This window comes from Lygodium microphyllum, chromosome 16 (genome assembly GCF_053477565.2).
Source record: "Lygodium microphyllum isolate KBCC chromosome 16, Lygodium_microphyllum_v1.1.10, whole genome shotgun sequence".
NCBI classification, from domain to species: Eukaryota; Viridiplantae; Streptophyta; class Polypodiopsida; order Schizaeales; family Lygodiaceae; genus Lygodium; species Lygodium microphyllum.
In genome coordinates, this window is record NC_141150.1 from 20,117,145 (window position 1) to 20,137,201 (window position 20,057).

Consider the following 20,057-nt stretch of genomic DNA (forward strand, 5'->3'; position numbering starts at 1 on the left):
GTTGCTTTGTTTGGGGCTTGGGGTTGTTCTAATAGCTCAAATGGTAAATGATTATATAACACCTTAGGTTGAGGTCCCCAGTTATGTAGTTGCTTTTCAAAATTTATAGCATGTGAGCCTTGCTTTTGCTAAAGGTGTCATTTCAAGAAATATTATGGATTTTGAAAAGTTGAAATCTCTAGATTAAACTTTAAAATGCTTGAGAAGCTATAATGCTAAGTGCAAAGGTTGGAAAGCAAAACACAAGGGTTGAAACTTCTTGTTGAAGGGAGTGAGCGAGTAGAAGCACACAAGTGGAAGCAAGAGCTATGGTGGAAGTGAGAGAGAGAGAGAGAGAGAGAGAGAGAGAGAGAGAGAGAGAGAGAGAGAGAAGCGATGGCGATGGGCGAAGGTGGACCAGAGGACGTGCGGACGTGCTCCCCTTGATCAGATGTCGTGTCTTCCTGTCTCGCGTTCTGCCTAACTCCTTTCGTCACCAGCGCAGGGTCTGTTCCACGGCCCTGCTCAAGCTCTGCCCTCGTGAACAGTAGCCTGTCCTGCTATCTGGTTTTCCTCGCTTTGACCAGTGCAGGTCTCATTTCGTCCTGCCTGTCGATTCATCTCCTGTACCTTTTGATGTCCGTCTTTCGTTTGCATGAGCGACTTCTGTCCCAACTCCTGGTAATTAGCATCGACCTGACCTAATCTAACATCCTCTATTCTGCGCCTGACAGCGAGGGTGTGATGACCTGCCCTAATCTGAGTAAGTCAGACTGTGAGTGACATAGATTGTAAAAGGCATGTTTTCATTGAACAACAGTATATAGATTAGGGCTGTGGTCTTGAGGTCCTAGGGTACAACGGCCTATTGAAGGAGACAGGCTTTGTCCTGTTCTGTGAAAGACAGCCAAAGTTGGATAATCTGTGTAATCAGCATAAACCTTGGGAATGGTGAACTCGCAGGAATCTAATGGTATTGACATGGCCTTTCTAGAGCAACATATTAGAAGTGGGGAAGACAAAGACTTGGTTGAATTAGATGGCGATTCGCGAGTTGAGGATTCTGGGCAGTTAATGGAAGGGGACGAGATGGGTAAACGTCGCAAGATGTCAGTCAAAGAATTGGACTTGTGTGCCGTAAATTCACCTCAACAAAATGTTCAGGCCTCGTGCTCTTAGACTAATGAGTCTTTTTAGTTTATGCTAGCTTTTGCCAATCATTTGATGTCGGAATATACTCAAGCTAATGAGGGTAAAGCGAGTTATTTACCACAAGGGGAACATGTGGTCGCTGTTGTGGGTGCTGATTTGGTTCTACAGCAGATTGCTGCCTTCCATAAGAGGGCTGCCATCTTTTACTTTACGGGAAGGACCCCATTGATCTCCAGTATCCGTGCATGGTTGCTATCCATGCTTGCCAAGGTGAAGATGTGTCAAGATGATGTTTTAAGGCAAGACCAAGCATTCCTTTTGGAAGAGATCTATGATGGCTCGAAGGGTTTTATTGAGGTCGTCTTCCGTTCCCTGGAAGTGCAGGCTCATATTATGCAACATATCCTGTTGTTTATGGATGGTCGGTTGGTCCATATGGAGGCATATGGCTGAATTTCAGGAGATATTGAGGTAGGCATGTCCAATTTGGGTCGAGGTGGTTGATTTTTCTACCCATCTTTGGCGACTTCTTCCCTTTGTGTTGAGATCTCTCGAAGGGTTGTTGGTGGAGCCCAGGTTGGCCTCTCGTAACAGGAATAGGGTATGCATGCTTTGGGATACAGGGAAACCTCGCCCGACTAAAGTTCATTTTCAGGTTCCGGGGTTGCAAACTTTGGTCTATGAGCTCAAATGGGGCACATTTGCTGGACACTATGTCAGGTATGGACAATTGGGACATTTCATTTCAGAATGTGATAGAAGCCAGGAGGTAATGCAGCCGTCTTTGGATCGTGATTTGGATATGCATGACCATCTTCCTCAGTAGGTAGCTCAATAGCGTGAAGTTGCTTCTGATCTGATTGTCCAGCAGGGATAACTAGATGAAAAGAAGGTTGCTTCTCAAGGTGGAAATCAGCGTGCTTCGCCCTTGGGGGGTTAGAACTTGTTTCCTCAGGATAACTCCTGGGTTACGGTGGCTCGCCGTAATGCTAGATAGGAGCCTCTATCTACTCCTAGTCACCTAGCTCCCCAAACTATTACCCAGACGTCGAGGTAGGGGATTCTATATGAAATCTCGATCTGTAGTTGGTGGTAATGAAAAAAGGATCTTTGATATTACTGTGCACTTTGATTCATGAGGGAGAATGGTGCCTCCTCAAGATGTTTTTCGTGGCCAACAACAACAGTTTCCTTCTCGTACTTCGATTGCTAGTTTGCAAAGGGAAGATCTGGTTGATGTGATTCGAAGCAAGATGGAAAGATTTCAGGCAGCCAAAGCAGTTGATATTAAAGGGAAAGGGAAGGTGGGGATTCAATAGTTTTCTTTTCTGTATTTCATCATGAGAATTGCGTTATGGAAGGCTAAAGGTATCTCTTCGGGCAGTAAGTAGTATCGGTTGTGGAAAGTTGTGTTAGCCGGCAACTGGGATGCTCTATGTGCCGTGGAGCATAAACAACATGCTTTGGTAGGATCATCTTATGTATATAAGGATTACTCTGTTTTCTATAGTGGGTGTGTTCCACATAAATCTGGAGTAATATTGGGAGTCAGATCATCATTGCAACCATCTTTGATTTCTCAGGATCATCGAGGTAGATTCATGATTTGGAAATCCAATATGAGGGAGAAGTTTTATGGCTGGTGGGTGTGTATGCTCCTTCTACTTCTTGTGAACGTCATCAGCTTTGGGATGACTTGCATTGCCCTGCTATGGCTCGTCAAGGCTTTGTAATGGGTGATTTCAATGCCTGTACATCTATGGATTAGACGACTTCTCAACACTCGGTTATGGATGGTCCTGAGTGTCATGCTTGGGATGCTTTTGCAGTTGAGTCTTTGAAACAGGACATGTGGTCTTGGTTGCATCCCTCGCACTCAAGATATACTTACCGTTCTCTTCAGCATCCAAACACATGGGCTAGACTGGATAGGGTTTATGTTTGTCAAAGTGATTCTTTTCTCCATGGAGTCCTTGATATGTGGATAGAGCGAAAGCATGTCTTGTCTGATCACCATCCTTTGATCTTGGAATGACACATCGACTTGTTCATGCTTATAAGGCTCTCCTGGCTCGCTTGCCTCTTCGTTTCAATCAATCCTTTCTCCTGCAAAATCAGTTTCTGGAATGTATTCAACGAATAATTGACTCCTTCCGTTCTAGGGTCCTATTAGAAGGATTGGAAGCATGGCTTGTTCTTAGGGATAATGCGCGTAAGTTATCCCGACAATTTGGTATTCAACATGCTTCCATTTTACGTGCTGAATTGTTGCATGCATAATCTTTGTTGGCGCGTTCGTTGTCTTTATGTTAGTTGGGAGATACTATAGATGACTTATTGACAGGCATTGAATGGTTGAAAGGCGGAGTTGAATCTTTATAGGAGCAGAAATATGCTAAATTTAAATTGCTGTCTAGAGCAGAGACTTTGCACGATAACAACTATCAATCTCACCAGTTCTTTGCTCGATTACATCAGAAATATACCCAGGAAAATATTATGCATGTGAAGAATGAACAAGGTGTTATGGTGACAGAACCTGCATCCATCATTCAGATGCATGTAGATTTTTACAAATCATTGTTGGGCCCTCAAGAGATTCTGTCAGACGTTGTTTACTCTACTCGCAGATACATTTGTGATCTTGTTAGTAATCAAGTTCCGCTAGAATGAGTAGCCTAAATGGAGGTGGATATTTCAGAAGATGAAGTGGAAGAGGTATTGTCCCATTTGCCTAAAAGAAAAAGTGCTGGTTGGGATGGCCTTCCTAATGAGTTATTTTCAACCAATGTTGAGCAACTTAAGGATCTGTTGACTCGCTTGTGTCAGCAAGTTTGGAATTCAGGTGTCATGCCTTCAGATTAGAAGATTGCAGTCATTCGGTTATTGCCCAAGGTTCCCTCTCCTACTTCTTTGAAACAATGGAGATCCATTTCTGTTATGGGCTCTTTATACAAAATCTTTTCAAAAATCATTGCCAACAGATTGCAAAAGTATTTCTGCATTTGGTTTATCCTCGCCAATATGGTTTCATTAAGGGTCGGAATATAATGCATAACATTTTGAATGTTCAATATGGGATTGACTTTGCAAAAGCTTGAGGCCACCAGTAGGTGGTCATGGTTCAGCTTGATATTGAAAAGGCATTTGATCATGTAAGCTAGTCTTTTTTGAGGCAGCTAATGTTTACCATGGGTTTTGGGCCACGTATGGTTTCTCTTGTGAATACTATTGGTCAAGGGGCAATGGCCCGTATTGCACTTAATGGAGGCATCACTGATGAAATTACCTTATCCCACTCTCTCTGTCGTCAAGGCTGTCCTCTCAGTCCTTTGTTGTTTGCATTAGTTACTCACCCGATGCTTTCTTTGTTGGATAAGTTGGCCAATCAAGGTGAGATCGTTGGTTTGTCTCTTCCCAGTGGGGCCCAACTTGTGGGTCAATCTTTGTCAGATGATTCCTTTATGTTTCTTAAGGTTGATCGCTCCAATGTTAATCGAGCAATGGTTGTGTGGAAGCTTTTTGCTATGGCATCAAGACTCCATATTAATGCTAAAAAATCCACTCTACTCTCTTGTACGGAAAATGATTTGCAGGCTTTGGGTTGGAATGGTATTGTGATTCCCAAGGGGAATATAACTAGACACTTGGTTTATCCTATTGGGGTGGAGGTGGCTCCTTGTGCCTTGTTGGATTGGTTGGCATCTCGTATTCATGATCGGTTTATGTACTGGAAGTCACAAGGCTGGCCTCTCCATGTGAGACTTAAAGTTGCACAATGCATTATGATCAGCATGATTTTGTTTTTCTTATCTTTGCTTTCTTGGACTAAGAAGTTCCTATTGGAATTGGTCCAACCTATCCGATTCTTGTTATGGAAGAAGTAAGGAAATCGCCTGGGTTAGGTGTGGATTTCATGGCAACACGTGACTACTAAAAGGATGGGGGGAGCAGCTCTATTGGATGTTAATTTTCATATCGTTGCTTTGAGGTTTGCTCTTCTGTAGGCTCTTTGTGTACAGTCTCATCCTTGGATGGATATAGCAAAATGTTTTATAGAAAAGATTGGCATTTCTCATAGTAGCACGGTTATTCATACTTATTGGTGGCATGTGCTTTACTCCACAAGATCTTTTAAGGTCTCCCAGTCTTTTCTTCTTTCCCATATGATTGCATCTTGGCAGACGATGTTACGTTTTTCGGTTTGGTGCCCCCCGGATTCTCGCAAGGAGGAGAATTCTCTCCTAGGCGAAGTATTGGCCTCTTCCAGGTTGTTGGACTGGCGTGACAAAGATCTTCAGAGGTCTAGACAAGTTTAACTTCATGGCTTGGTTGGGGTTGCAGTTAGTCCAGGATTTTGAGAAAAGGTCGGTAGTAGAGTGTCTTAAAATAGGTTGATCGTGCATAACAGGTGGATCCTGGGCCATTGGAGTATCATCTGCTTTGCAGGTTGTCTAGTTGGTTGTACGGGAGTAGGAGGCTCCTCTTGACCTCAACTGCCTGCTTAGGTTGCTTATGCATCTTTTGCTCATGGAAAACTACATCATGGCTACATATAACCGGTGAACTTGCAGATCCCATAGATCATAGCCCATCTCACCCGCATCCCCATAACCAAGAAAGATGCATTTCGCGGACTTAGGATCCAACTTATTGTGCTTGTTCTTAGGAACATGGCGGAATGGCTCACAACCAAAGACATGCAAATGAGTATATGATGGAGGTTTCGTAGTCTGTGCCTCCTTTGCAACCTGGCAATGAATAGCAATGTAAGGGGACTTGTTAATCAAGTGTACGGAAGTAGTAATTACCTCAGCCCAAAAGTGTTGTGGTAAGCCTACTATGGATATGTATTTGCACCCCCAGGGACTGTTGGAGCATAAGGATTTGGTGTTGCTCATGCAGGAGAATTTGATAGTGTTGGTTATCATGTAAATACAACAAATGTACCCTTTTTGCAAGAGCCTATTTATGATAATTTGACTCCCATAGGTCCATATCGATGCAAACCCATGGAAAATTTGAACGTCACTATGATAAAGGTGGCAAAAGTGTGAAGTTTGAGCCTTTCAGTGGTGCACAAGATAGGCTGAAAGCACATGTTTTTATTTAGCAGTTTGATGTAGCCTACTCTAGAGGCAACTTCAGAGAGACATCTAAGATATAAAAGGCAGCCACATTTTTGAAGGGAAATACATTGCAGTAGTGGTCTACACTTCTTATTCAAGGGAAGTCACCTACCACTTGGGTCCAGTTCAAGCAAATGGTTGCCTTAAATTGGTTGACAAGTACCTTTGAAGTAGACATTATGATAGCTTGGAATCAATTGAATTCCAAAGATTGCAAGAACTTGGATTAGTATAACAAGAAGTTTTGGGATGGATTGCCTCTAGTTACTTCTTATTGCACATTACCCTTCCATGAGTAGGTGGAGAAGTATATTTGTGGTTTGCCAAAGGGTATTTGGGATTTTTGCATTAAGTTCATTGTTTTGAGCATGTCTTAGCTTATAGAAATTGCTACTACAGCTGATACATTGCTGCGTGGAAACAATGCATGTTTCCAAGATAGTGATGCCAAGCCACATGTCATTGATGCTAAGGTTGAGAAAAAGGGTAAATCTAAAAATAAAGTTGAAAATCAGAGGAGATTTTAGCACACAAAGAGTGGAAGATTAGGGGTAAGATTTTCAGAAGGTACTTGGTGAAGTTTCAGCTGACTTTAGTTCAGGCTCAATTAGGTTTAGCAGAGCAAGGGTCCAAAGTATTACCTGATGCTCATGAGGGAGCTAGCACCTTCGCTCCTCAGTGATGGACAACTCTAGATATAGTGGATCTTGGATGTATTCAGCAAACGTTCAGTTTACTGTAGCTAACAATATGTTTGCCAGGAGATCACTATTTAGTGTACTAGTCACTATGTTTGGTTTATAGATGGATATAGTTTTCACTACAGCTTTGAAATTGTACATTGCATTGATTAATGATCACGAACTGATTAATGAATACTGGTTTTCAGTGTATGATCATTAATATTTAGTGGTATTCAGATGGTTTTGTGGACAGCAACATATGTTATGATGCCATTGATGTTTTAGCCATGGTTTATGCTATGCTATGGTTTGATTTTGCCAGATGAGTTGAGCTCATGAGAAATAGACTTGTCACATGATAATCTAGAAATGTTTTTGAGATTCTTTGTGAGTCTTATGTCATGTTATGACGGCTAGTAATTTTCAGCATGTGTTGGGCATATGGAATGGTTGAGCAACAGTGTGTAATGTTGTGCTAACTATGATGCCTTGTGGAAATTCGAGTCCACTATTTTTGCTTTTGATGCATTTGGCAATGCAAGAGGATTTTAAGGGGGAGGGTTGTCATGAGGACATGTTTTTTTGAAATCTCACTTAACATGTGGATTAATATTTAATCACATGGTTAAGTAAATGTTGCATATGTGAGGTGTAATTGGGGTTAGAGTAAATTTATAAAATCATGGGATGTTAAAGGCAAAAGTTGCTATAAGTTATGCTGCATAGGTACTTGGTATTTAGTGCCAATTGTTGGCCCAAGTCATTCATTTGGCCATAAGTGTTAGTTGGTGTCACTAGAGAAATAATTATTAGATTAATTTTCAATATTTAAAGATTGAAAATTAATATTTAGTTATTTCAATATTTAAAGATCGAAAATAAATATTTAGTTATGAATAATGTTGGAAAAACCTTTTGGAAAGGCCGTCACTAGCAAAAATGCCCATGCAAGACAGAAAAACGTCTTTAGAGGTTGGAGAGAGGTTTTTAGTAACTAGTTTATTCAGCTTGCAAGAGAGAGGAATAAGATGCTTCTGGTTTGATCTACAGCCATGGGAGGATCTTTTGAGGCAGCTAGCGAGGGGTAAAAGAAGACCAATCAACAGCTGATGACAGCATCTATAGGCTGTTGAGGCAAGGCAGCAGCAGTAAATGACCGATTTTCTTTAGTTTTTGTGAAGAAAGTCTAAAATTTTTCACTCTTTCATTCTTTCTCATCTCCCAGCCTTTCTACACCCTTGCTTGTAAGATTGTAGCATTGAGATCACCAGAGGTTGATAAATTTCAGATTTCTTTGCTATAAATCCTAATCTGCAGTAAAAATTAGGGTTCAGCAACAGCCTCGGGAAGTGTGCCAAAAATTGAAAGCTCCAAGACTTGGATTTAACAGGGCTAAAGCTGTTTTCAGTCAAATTCAAGTGTAGGGACCAGCCAATCAATGAATTTGCACATTCCATCTTCATTAAAGTAGGTGAAGGCCAATTAATCGCCTGAATCAAGGGGAAAATGAGATTGAAGACTTACTGGTCATTTTGGACAGCAAGGGGAGTTGGAATATTGAGAGGGATTGGGAAAATCCCATTATACATCAAGTTCTTCTTCAATTAAGTTAAAGAAATACCGAAAGGGGCACCAATTTTGGGGCCAACAAGGATTGTAAGTTAATTTGCATTTCTCAGTTTTGTAATAAGTGTTATTGTTGTAACTAAGTTGTAATCAGGGAATTACCACCCATCCATGGAAGGAAGGCTGGCTTCAATAGAGGAGGATCATCTTCATAAGATTTTTCTTTTTGGTTGCATTTGTCATTGTTGAGAGCTTTGATAGATAGTTGTGTGGCAGCCTAATTAAGAGACTTGAGGGGGAGGTATTTATTGCTGAGGGGTTTATGCCTTGTACAATGTAGTATGCTTGCACTTATAATATTCACTTATTTTTGAGACTTAATAGTTCAAGAAAATAAGTGAATATTGTAAGTGTGATCATACTATGTTATACGGGGCATCTATGAGCCATTCTCCACCTTTGTGCTTCTTTGTGTTAGCTGACAAGTGTCTTGTATTCTCATCTCTTGCATGTAAGTTGTAGTCTGAGTCAAACGAGAACATTAGGAAATTATCTTCATTTCTTTTGTGTGTCCATGGCTATAATTTTCTAAATAATTGTCATGTTGAGCTTCAAGTATTCGTTCCTTCTATTTTCTTGATTTGTTAAGTCTCGGAAATAAGTGAATATTACAAGTGTTGGGGCATCTACAAGCCCTTCTCCACATTAGTGCTTCTTTGTGTTAGTAGATGCATGTCTTGTATTGTCATCTCTTGCCTCTGAGCCTTAGTTTGAGTCTGACAAGGACCATAGGAGCTTTAATGTCATCTTTGTTTGTCATTTTATGTGCTTTAGGCATTTTAAATGGAGGGTACGTTAGTGAATTTCTTTTTGGCTTTGTAGGTTGTCTTGTGTGTCCTCATTATGAGCATGGCCACTTGATTATCAGTTGTGGCCCCAGTTTACCTATTTATTGGCGATCTGCCCTTTCACTGATTCATCACCTCATTCTGATCATTTAGCCAGCCCTCTTGATTCTCTTTCCCCGCTTGCTACTATTTGGGGCCCACATTGACACTCCGTATTGCTTGTTGTGGCTGACCGTTGCAGCCTCTCTTTCAGCCATTACAGTTAGTTTGTTCCTTCTCTCCCATGTTGATTCAAGCTCCTCTCCAGGTTTGCTTTCCCTTTCCTTTTTGTTGTGCACTGTCACATGGTATTAGAGCCACGTGGGGGAGTTAAAAGGGTCTATGAAGAGGAGCAATTTGTATGAGTTTCCATCAGCTGGGTGCCATCCTTGAGTTGTACCACACCTTGCGTCTGCTGTCAACCAGTGCTGGGTGGCTTGTTTTCAATCTCTGCAGGCTGCGTTTTGATAAAGGGGAGTCACATCTAGTGCTAGGCGGTGTTCAGTCCTCACCTGCTGGTGGTTGTTTTCTCTATGGCAGACTTGCGTTTAGTGCAGGATATACAGGTTCAGGTCTATCTTTGCCTCCATTTTGCAGAATAGGTGGCAGGTTTTCTAGTCTGGGAGGCTCCATACAAGCTGGACGATTTGACATACAAGTGGACAAACATCTATTCTTGTGGCATTTATATCTGGCAGCACCTCTGTGACCTGAGTGATAGGATCTTGAGTTGGGCATCAAGTTTTTTGTGGCCTTAAAGGCTGTATTTACTGCAGCAAAACCCTGCATATCTACATTTTGAAGAGCTGCCCCTCTTGCATGGCATCAAGTGCCTCTTTTGCTTCGGATACTCCCTGTGTACCCTCCTGAGATAATCTTTTTAGCTGTACAGCAGACTGACGGACCTCGAACAGGTAAAGAACACCCAGTACAACACCTCTTTTATTGTGTTTTCTTGCAGGTATTCTTGAAGGACGTCTATGGTTGACGCATATGCTTGGGGAAATCATGTGGATCGGGATTGTTCAAACCGTCCACCATCCTAACATCCTCTTCCTTCACATTCTTTCGAGACTACTATTAGAAGTGGATGCAGGGATGGAAGCGTAGGAAACTATTGTAATAGATTGCATAAAACAAGAGAACTTAGAAGAGAAACATGCAAAGAAAAATAACACTACATAAAAAACTTTATTTAAAAGAAAAGAGATGCACGGGAAATGGAGTCCACATACCAAGATATGAAACATTATAGAAATAACATGAAGCATGGGCTGTGTGGGCATTGGCATTGGCTCCCTCTCTCTAATAGATATGCTGTAGGAGTACACAAAGTGAAAAACTGGAGGAGGAATTGACCAGCCTATAAATAGGTCCAAACTCATGATTGGGTCAGCTAGCATTTGGGGACCACAAGTAAATAGGTTGACCAGCCATAATACAATCGGCCATACAAAAAGAAATAAAATAATCAAGCGCCCATATAAACTGGCTTGATTGGTAGGGTTGGCACCCCTTGTGCAAGTGTCTGTTCCACTATCCCTACTTGTATTCGAGAAGTCGAATGGGACGAATTACCCTTTGTGGTCTTGGAAAGTTAACTGCATCCTTGACATCTATGATGGATTTTGTTGCAGTCTCTATACCTCGACCTACCATGGATCCCTGTGTTGGAGTGACCTTGAACTCTGCAGCTTTATGGAATCGGTTGAATGTTAGAGCTTGCTTTTTTTTCTCTTCGAGTTTTGCAGATTTTGTGCTTGTGCATGTAAGACACATTTGTATTGTTGCTAAGGTTTGTTGGGATAAAGGCTCGATTTAACCTCCATGTATAATACACACACATTATTTAGTTGTACATGTGAATGCACCCTTACGTGCCCTAAGTATAAATACATTTTATTCTTTGTGTACCAACACATTGTTGGTACACTCATATCGAATATTACTTTCACTCTACTCTCTCTCTGACTCTCTCACCAGCCATCATATTCTCACGCTCACTTCTCAAACTTCTGTCACTCTTAGTTGAGCTCCAACAACTCAGAGTTTATGGTACAAGATCGTCAGGCGTGCAGACGGATGGTTGTGTCGAGTAGGGAGACGGCTGGAGTTCGTGTCGAGTAGGGAGATGGTTGGAGTTCGTGTCCAGCAGGGGGTCGGCTGGAGTTCGTGACCAAGCTAGAGTTGGGTGCCACAAATTGCTAACTAGTGTGACCAGCGTGGACCAGTGGGCAGTAGCAGGCGTGTAGTAGGCGCAACGACCAGCAGGGAGCAGCCATAGCAGGTAGCGGGCAGTAGGCGCATTGTGCAATAGGGACCGCACAGCGTGCAACGTGGACTAGCAGACCACATGGATCATAGCCTGACAGATAGAAGCAGGCAGGAGAGCAATTACTCGTTATGCTCGATGCGGCGGGAAATTGTGGATATGCAGACGTCAGTCTCTTTTCAGAATCAATATTCGTGAGACAAGGCGTGCGTGGACGGATGCTAGCAGGCCGTTAGTCATGCGAGGTTAACGGACCTCCCCGTCCCCGTCAAAAAATTCTTTTTTTTGGGGAATTTCTCATAACCTCAATTATTCCCTTCCTTTGATGGGGTTCACATATTGGAAGCATAGTCTTCAAATCTGTGCAAATTTGAGTCCGAAAATTTGGGCCTTTTCCCAGATTTGATTCTGTTTGTGCCTGGCAGTGACATTCCTATTAGAAATTGCAGACATTGTGTGTGTTGACCTCAATCAAATTGGGGATTTTGCCAAATTTGTCGGAATTTCTCTCTTTCGAGTAAAATTTCTTGACATTGGACCCCAAAAAGTCGGGGCTTTTCATATTTTGATGAAATTTTGCTCAGCTGTGTTAGATTGGTTGACATTTATGCACTGTTGGACCTAGAATTTTGGGATTTTGTGCAGAATTTGGTAAATTTCTGCAGTATTTGCCCGTGTGGTGGCTGGTTCATGTACAAACAACCGATATTTATTACTGTTTGAAGAAGAACAATAGGGTATTTGCTGGTTCAGCTTGTACTTTTGCATTTTAGGGTCATTTACCCTTGTGTTCGTGATAAAATGGCTGCAACTTCTTTCAGTTCAGACATCAAGAGTTTGATGGAAATCAAACAGTTTGATGGTCATGGCTTTGACCTTTGGAAAGACTGTATGCAGGGCATTTTGTTCCTAAAGGATTGTGATGATGCTTTGCAAGAAAATAAATCCGCACTAATGTCTGATGTAGATTGGGCCAGAGTAAACAAAAAGGCTGTGGCTTACATTAAGATGGGTGTCAATGATGACATCTTGATTGACATTAAGGGTTTAGATACAGGTTATGCAATATGGGAGAAGCTGAAAACTACCTTTGAGATTACCACATTTGTTAATTAGGTGCATTTAATTCACAAGTTGGTGAATATGCGACTAGATGAGCCAAAGCCTACAGCTGAGCACTTGAGTGCATTTACAAGCATTTTAAATCAGCTCAAGGATGCAAATTTGGACTTTGATGATAAGTTGAGGGCGGTCTTTTTGATCACGACACTGTTTGACTCTTGGGAGACCTTGGTGGTTTCTCTCAACAATAACCCCAATCTCTTATATGAGGGGGTGAGGGGTTCAATCTTGAATGAAGAAATTAGACGTATGTCTAGTGGAGAAGGCAATAACTTAGCTTATAATGTAAGAGGCAGGGCTGAAAATAAAAATGCAAATGTAGGACAGAGAAATAGGAGTAAGAGCAAAGGAAAGGAAAAGAGTGACATTACTTGCTATCACTGTGGTTGGAAGGGCCATAAGAAGGAACAAGAGAGAAAGAAGAATGCAGGAGATAAAAAGCAGGAGGATAAGACAGATGCATCTGAGGCAACCAAAGACAAAGAAAAGGCCAATGTGGCCTCTAGTGTAGTCATAGAGGAGCTTTTAAATACAGAGGATGATGCATTGTGTGTAGTTGATTATGATGCCCTTGTATGTCACATGCAGGATATGCAGATTACCAAGGTTGATGTGATTGATGCACTTTTGTCAGTTGATAATGGTGTCACTCAGACTTGGATTGTAGACTCTGGTGCCTCTTTCCATGTAACTCCTTGCTTGGAGTGTTTTGCTATGTTCAATGCAGGCAGTTATGGAAAGGTGTCTCTTGGAAATAACCATGCTTGCAGCATTGATGGGATTGGTACTGTACACTTGTCTTTACACAATGGGCAAGAGCTTGTGTTGAAAGATGTCAGATATGTGCCTGGCATTAAAAAGAGTTTACGATCTGTTGGTCAACTTGACTTGCATGGTTACACTATACTGTTTAGTGGTGGATTGTAAAAAGTGAAAAGGGTTCCATGTTGATTGCACAAGGAACTAAGAAGGACACTTTGTATTGTTTGTACTATAAAGCCTTGAATGGCAAGTTTCTTGTAGTTGCTGAAATTTGCAGCCACTTGGAGTTATGGCATAAGAGATTAGGCCATATGAGCCAAAAAGGACTTGATGTCCTTACCTCTCTGAAGAGGGTTGATGGAAAAGGCTCTAAACTTGAATTTTGTAATGAGTATCGGTTTGGAAAGCAAATTAAAAAATCCTTTTACTTTGGTGTCTCTTCGTAAGTCCAATATCTTGGACTATGCATTCTGATGTATGTAGTATGCTTGTGAAATCGTTGGGTGGTGCTACATATTTTATCTCCTTTATAGATGATTGTTTCAAAAAGATTTGGGTATACCTGTTGAAAAAGAAAAGTGAAGTGTTTGCTGTTTTTAATACTTTTCATGTATTTGTGACCACTCAGACAGGTAAAAAGCTGAGATACTTGAGAACTGATAATGGGGGTGAGTTCACATCAACTGAATTCAAGTCTTTTTAGGACTTTATGTGAAAGAGTGCGGTGCATGTTGTCCACTGCTAATCTCCCTCATGAATTTTGGGGAGAGGCACTCAAAACCGTGGTTCACATTTGCTACTGCTATCCAAATAAGTCCTTAAATAATGGCATCCTTGAGGAGGTTTGGTCTGGCAAATCGGCCTCATATGATGATTTACGCATATTTGACTGTGATGCTTTTGTGCATGTTAGAGATGAGCTGAGGAACAAACTTGACCCAAAATCCACCAAAGGCATTTTCATGGGCTATGGTGATGAGGGTGAATTTGGCTATAGAGTGTGGTTACCTTGATCCAAGAAAATTATTTGCAGTCGCAATGTTGTGTTTAATGAGGCAAAATTGTTGAAAGGTACTTTAGCCTCAAATGAAGATATGAAAAAGGTCAAATTTCAGAGTTTGCAGCCGTCTATTACTTCAGAAAATGAGCCTCATGGTGCTGTACCATAGGCTAAATTGATGATTAGCGGGTTATTTTTGAGCCAGATGATGATGGACAGCAAATAGGAGCATAAGGAGTCATGGATAGCAAGATAGGCTTGCTGATGATGAAAATGCAAGTGCTGGTAATGAAAATGAAGGTGCTGTACAGCATGAATAGCATGCTGAAAATGGCTTACAGCAGCCAGTAAATGTTGATAATAATATACCTCCAGATGTAGACCCAATTCTTGAAAATGTTGATCATTGGGTATGCAAGTCTACATGCGTAAGAAGGCAACCACATAGGTTTGACCCCTCCTTGCATTATTTGATGCTTACAGATGAGGGTGAGCCTCTTACATACAAAGAGGCCAAGTCATGTGAATTCAGCAATAAGTGGGAGCTAGCTATGCAGGAAGAGATTAAATCTCTATATGCAAATGATACTTGGGATTTTGTGTCATTGCCCAAGGGAAGGAAGCCACTTCCAAACAAATGGTTGTACAAAGTAAAGACAATTGATGGGAAACCCAAGTACAAGGCAAGACTAGTTGCTAAAGGATATGCACAAAAGGAAGGGATTGACTTCCAAGAGGTCTTCTCACCTGTTGTGAAGATGACCACTCTACGTGTGCTTTTTGCTCTCACTATTGTATTGGACTTAGAGCTGTATCAAATGGATGTAAAAACGATGAGGAAATCTACATGAAACAGGCCGAGGCTTTGTAGTTTCTAGAAAAGAGCAGATGGTGTGTAAACTAAAGTGCAGCCTGTATGGGCTGAAGCAAGCACCACGGCAGTGGTACAAAAAGTTTGACACTTTTATGTTATCTCATGAGTCTACACACAGCCATGCAGATCATTGCTTGTACATGAAAAAGGATATAGATGGCAGCCCCATCATACTTGTTTTGTATGTGGATGATATGTTACTAGCTTGGAAAAGAAAGACTAGCTTGGATGCTCTCAAAAATAAGTTGAAATCAGCTTTCCCTATGAAAGATTTGGGGAATGTAGAGCATATTTTGGGTATGAGAATTCGCAGAGATAGAATGCAAAAATTACTGTTTTTATCTTAAGAAAGTACATTGAAAAGGTTCTGGACAGGTTTAACATGGTTGAAGCTAAGCCTTTTGGGGTAACCTTATCTCCTTATCTTAAGCTTAGCAAAGCCAACAGCCCAAAAGACGACGTGGAAGCAAATGGTATGAAGGGAGTCCCTTATGCATGAGCTTGTGGCTCTCTTATGTATGCTATGGTTGCTACTCATCCAAGACGTTGCTCATGCAGTGGGAGTTGTTAGTAGGTTTATGTTAAATCCTGACGAAACACATTGGGACGCTATCAAGTGTATTCTTCGCTACCTCAAGGGTACACAAAGAAAGTGTATTTGCTATGGGCAGGGTGCAGTTAGTTTGCAGGGTTATTGTGATGTAGACATAGCAGGTGACTTGGATCCTCGTAGGTCCACCAACGGGTATGTCTTTACAGTTGTTGGTGGGTTGTTTCTTGGTGTTCCAGGTTGTAGAATATCGTTGCACTGAGAACCACTGAAGTTGAATACATATCAGCTACTGAAGCTTCTAAGCAAGCTATATGATTGAGCAGACTTGCAGAGGATCTCAGCATGTCTATGGGTACTGCAGTTTTGGGATGTGATAGCCAGAGTGCTGTGTATTTGGCTAAGAATGCCATGTATCATTCACGCACAAAGCATATAGATGTGCGATATAACTTCATCAGACAAATTTTGGAAGATTGTCAAATCATGTTGACCAAGATCAAAACACAGGACAACCCTGTAGATGTTCTTACTAAAAGTCTAAGCAAAGCTCAGCATGAGCTTTGCATCCCACTAGTGGGAGTTGGTTAGAGGTTCACTTCGGGCCTTTAAGTGGGAGGTTGTTGGGATAAAGGCCCGGTTTAACCTCCGTGTATAGTACATACACATTATTTAGCTGCACATGTGAATGTACCCTTACGTGCCCTAAGTTTAAATACATTTTATTCTTTGTGTACCAACATATTGTTGGTACACTCATATTGAATAGTATTTACACTCGTCTCTCTCTGAGTCTCTCACCAGCCGTCACACTCTCACACTCACTCGAACTTCTGTCACTCTCAGTTGAGCTCCAACAAGGTTTGGAAGAGATTGGTGACTCTCTACTGTATCTAGACATTTGGGTATCATCTATCTCTCAAGCTGAAAACATGATAGCTCTCTGTTGTGCAAATTCCCTTACGATGAGGGATTACATCAATAAAATGGAGGAGGTTCAAGATGAGCTTATATCCCTTGGTAAGGACATTTCTTTGGAAGACTTGGTTGTGACATTTCTCTCATATCTTTCATCACCGACCTATGATGCGTTGTATACTAGTCTTCTCATCTCTTGTACACACTGGAGACTATCACATGGGAGGAGCTAGTCCCATTGTTGGTTCTTGAGTTGGATGCGTGTTATAGGGAGACAACTTTTGGCAAAGCTAGTGCACATAGCCATGCTTTTGTGGCATCATCTATAGGTGAAGGACAAGCCAAGTAGAAGATAGGGAAGAGAAAGAAAACCAAAGTCAGCTTCAAACTTTGATACGGATTTTGAGTAGAAGCAGCTGATATAGTGGAGCCAAAGCTTTGAAGATGACTGCATTGTCTTGGTTGATCAGGAAGTAGTGAGAAGGGCTGATGCCAAATAACCCGGTCCGAATGTGGTAGCAAAACTGGTAGGAAGCGTGTAAACATCACCGTACTTGTTGTGGTAGTTCTTCTCAAAGTCCTCCTTTGCCATGTTAGTGAAATCTAGTGAAGGTGGAGTGTTGTCCTCCTCACCGAGTCCATAATACCTTCTCAGGGCCTCCAATGATGGAGAAGCCTGATAAGACATCATAGGAACTGGAGAAGAAGGTGTCTGGGACATTGTGATCCGGTTACGAGTCGTATTGTGAGCCTCGCACAAAGACTAGCTCTCCACAATATCCGTAGGATACTCTTTACAAGAGCACCGACTCTGATACCATGTGAAGAAAACTGCTAGGGTTTGCACTGAGGACACACAGAGTGTACGACAACGACAGAAATACAAAGAGACAGACATAGACACAGAGGGCAAAACTCGAACCCTAAAAGCAAAACTTAAAACTCAAACACAAACAAAAGAAGGGACAGAGAGAACACAACTCTAAAGTGAATGAATGCTGTAAATGAATGTAAGAGTGTACAGTGTGCTCAAGGGCAGAGCAATGTCGGAGTGTGACGTCCACCGGAGACGGATCCCAAGTCTGTGACTACCAATTGGAGTGTAGGAGTGTTGAATAGTGAATGGCATCAGGCTGGTCACCAAAATGCAGCAGTTTAGAGGCTGCAAACTGGGAAACGCAGCAGTGTACCACCGATCAGAGGTTGGAAACCGTGCACAGTCTGCTATAAACAGCAGGCTGAAACAGTGTTTGATGTGGCTGGCGATGACTGGATGATCAGATCGTAGCAGATAATGATGTCTCCAGCAGTTGACGTCAGCCTGGATGAAGGCGCTAGTGGCAGGAGCAAACTCGGATGGAGTGGCAGCAGTCTCGAGGGCTGGACAGCCACGTGGGAGGAGGCTGATGATTGAAATCTGCACGTGGAGTGAGAAACCTGCACAGACGGAATAAGACTGAATGGGGGCAGCCTATCTATTTATAGATGTGGAAGGGTGCCCCAAAAATTAGGGTTTCCATTGAACTCTCTTGAATCGCTCCCCGTTTTAGGGTTTTACTCTAAAAGAGCATTTTTTAGTGTGTTTTGGGGCTGTTTAAGAGGCTAATCAGCAAGTTTTGCATGTTTTAGCCCAACACAATGGAGAGGATGGAGAAAGGAGGGAAGAATATGGAAGAAAGGGTTAGAAGGAATGGAAGAAAGGGTTAGAAGGAATGAATGAAGTGGGTTGTCAAATGGGTGGAGTTAGTGCCATATTTATAGGCACAGATTGTCTTGAGTGGCGCCCATTGAGGTCACTCTAGTGGCACCTCGGCTCTCTTAGATGGCTCCGAGACACTAACTAATGATTCAAATAAAGCCGTTTTGGGGTTGTAAATTGAAACCAAAATAGGAATGAAGGAGAAGAAATGCGCTGAATGACTTGGTTTCTCAACAAGTGTCATTGTCGGTGACATAGCTTTTGTGCCTATTTGTGGTGTTGGCATCCTCTATTGTCTGATAGTTCGTCGAACTTTTTTTGGAGGCTCTACATGTTTTGGAATTGGGCTTTTGTCTTCTCTCAGTTTATGGCCTTTCTAGATTAGGACCCGAGTTGTCTTCATGGAACATGTTGTCTTTGATGATGATTCTTCCTTGGGATCCATTTTAGTGATAGGTTGGTTGGAGAGAGGGCTATACAAGGTCCATTCCCCTTCCATTGAGCTTGACTATTGTTGCACCTATTTCGAATTTTGCACAACCTATCCCACAGGTTCCATGCCATTTCCCACCATCTTCTTTGGTGGTTCTCTTGTACCTTCCATCCCTTTCAAAGGGGGATGATATCAGTGATGCAATTGTGGATTCCTTGGTCCTTTATGTTTTAGAGGGGGATTCCTAGGAACTCGAGGAACTTTTTAAGGGATTATTGTCTACTTTGGGCACTTTTTGCATGCGGCCATCTATTTCCTTCATCATTGAGCCACCATCCCGCGTTGTTTGTCCCTTGGTCCCTATTGCTTCTTTGCAAGTTATGGCACCTTTGATAGTTTATTGCTATTGTTTTTTAGTTGGGTTAGAGGCTTGGCTTACCCATCCTTGACTAGAGTTTTCGGGAGCGATCCATTTGAGGCCTCTTTTCCATTGGATTATAATGGTCTTTTGCTTGATTGGGCTTTCATTTGGAGAGGGGGTCTTGCTCCTTGGTTGGCATTCTCCATCAATGGACTTCATTGGCATTGGTACTCTTCTTACTACCCTTGGATCTGTGTCTTCTATGGTCTTTAGCCACATCTAGGATTTGAGAGGGGGTGCTAGCAGTCGTGTGTTTGTTGTACCATCATCTATTGCTTGTGAGCCACAATTTGAGTCAGAGAAGGATTCTGACATTGTCTTTGTCTGCCATTTATGTCCTTTAGGCACTTTAGATGGAGGGTACATTGGTGCATTTCTTTTTGGCAGTGTAGGTTGTCCTAGATACCCACATTATGAGTCTGGTCACTTGATTACAAGTTGTGGACTCGATGTGCCAATTTATAGGCAGCCTGCCTTCACACTTTCATCGCATCATTGTGATCATTCAGGTAACCACCCTCATTCTCTTTCACCCCTTGCTATTGTTTGGCGCCCACATTGACACTTAGTGCTGTGTGTTGGGGCTGACCATTCCAACCTTGTATCTTTC

The 20,057-nt window shown here is 41.9% G+C and overlaps 1 protein-coding gene across 1 annotated transcript in view; it reads left to right on the forward strand.

The window, feature by feature from the left end:
• Positions 1-20,057, forward strand: part of LOC148022594 (alpha-1,6-mannosyl-glycoprotein 2-beta-N-acetylglucosaminyltransferase) — a 112,467-nt gene that overhangs the window by 3,008 nt on the left and 89,402 nt on the right. The gene's annotated exons all lie outside the window — the stretch shown is intronic.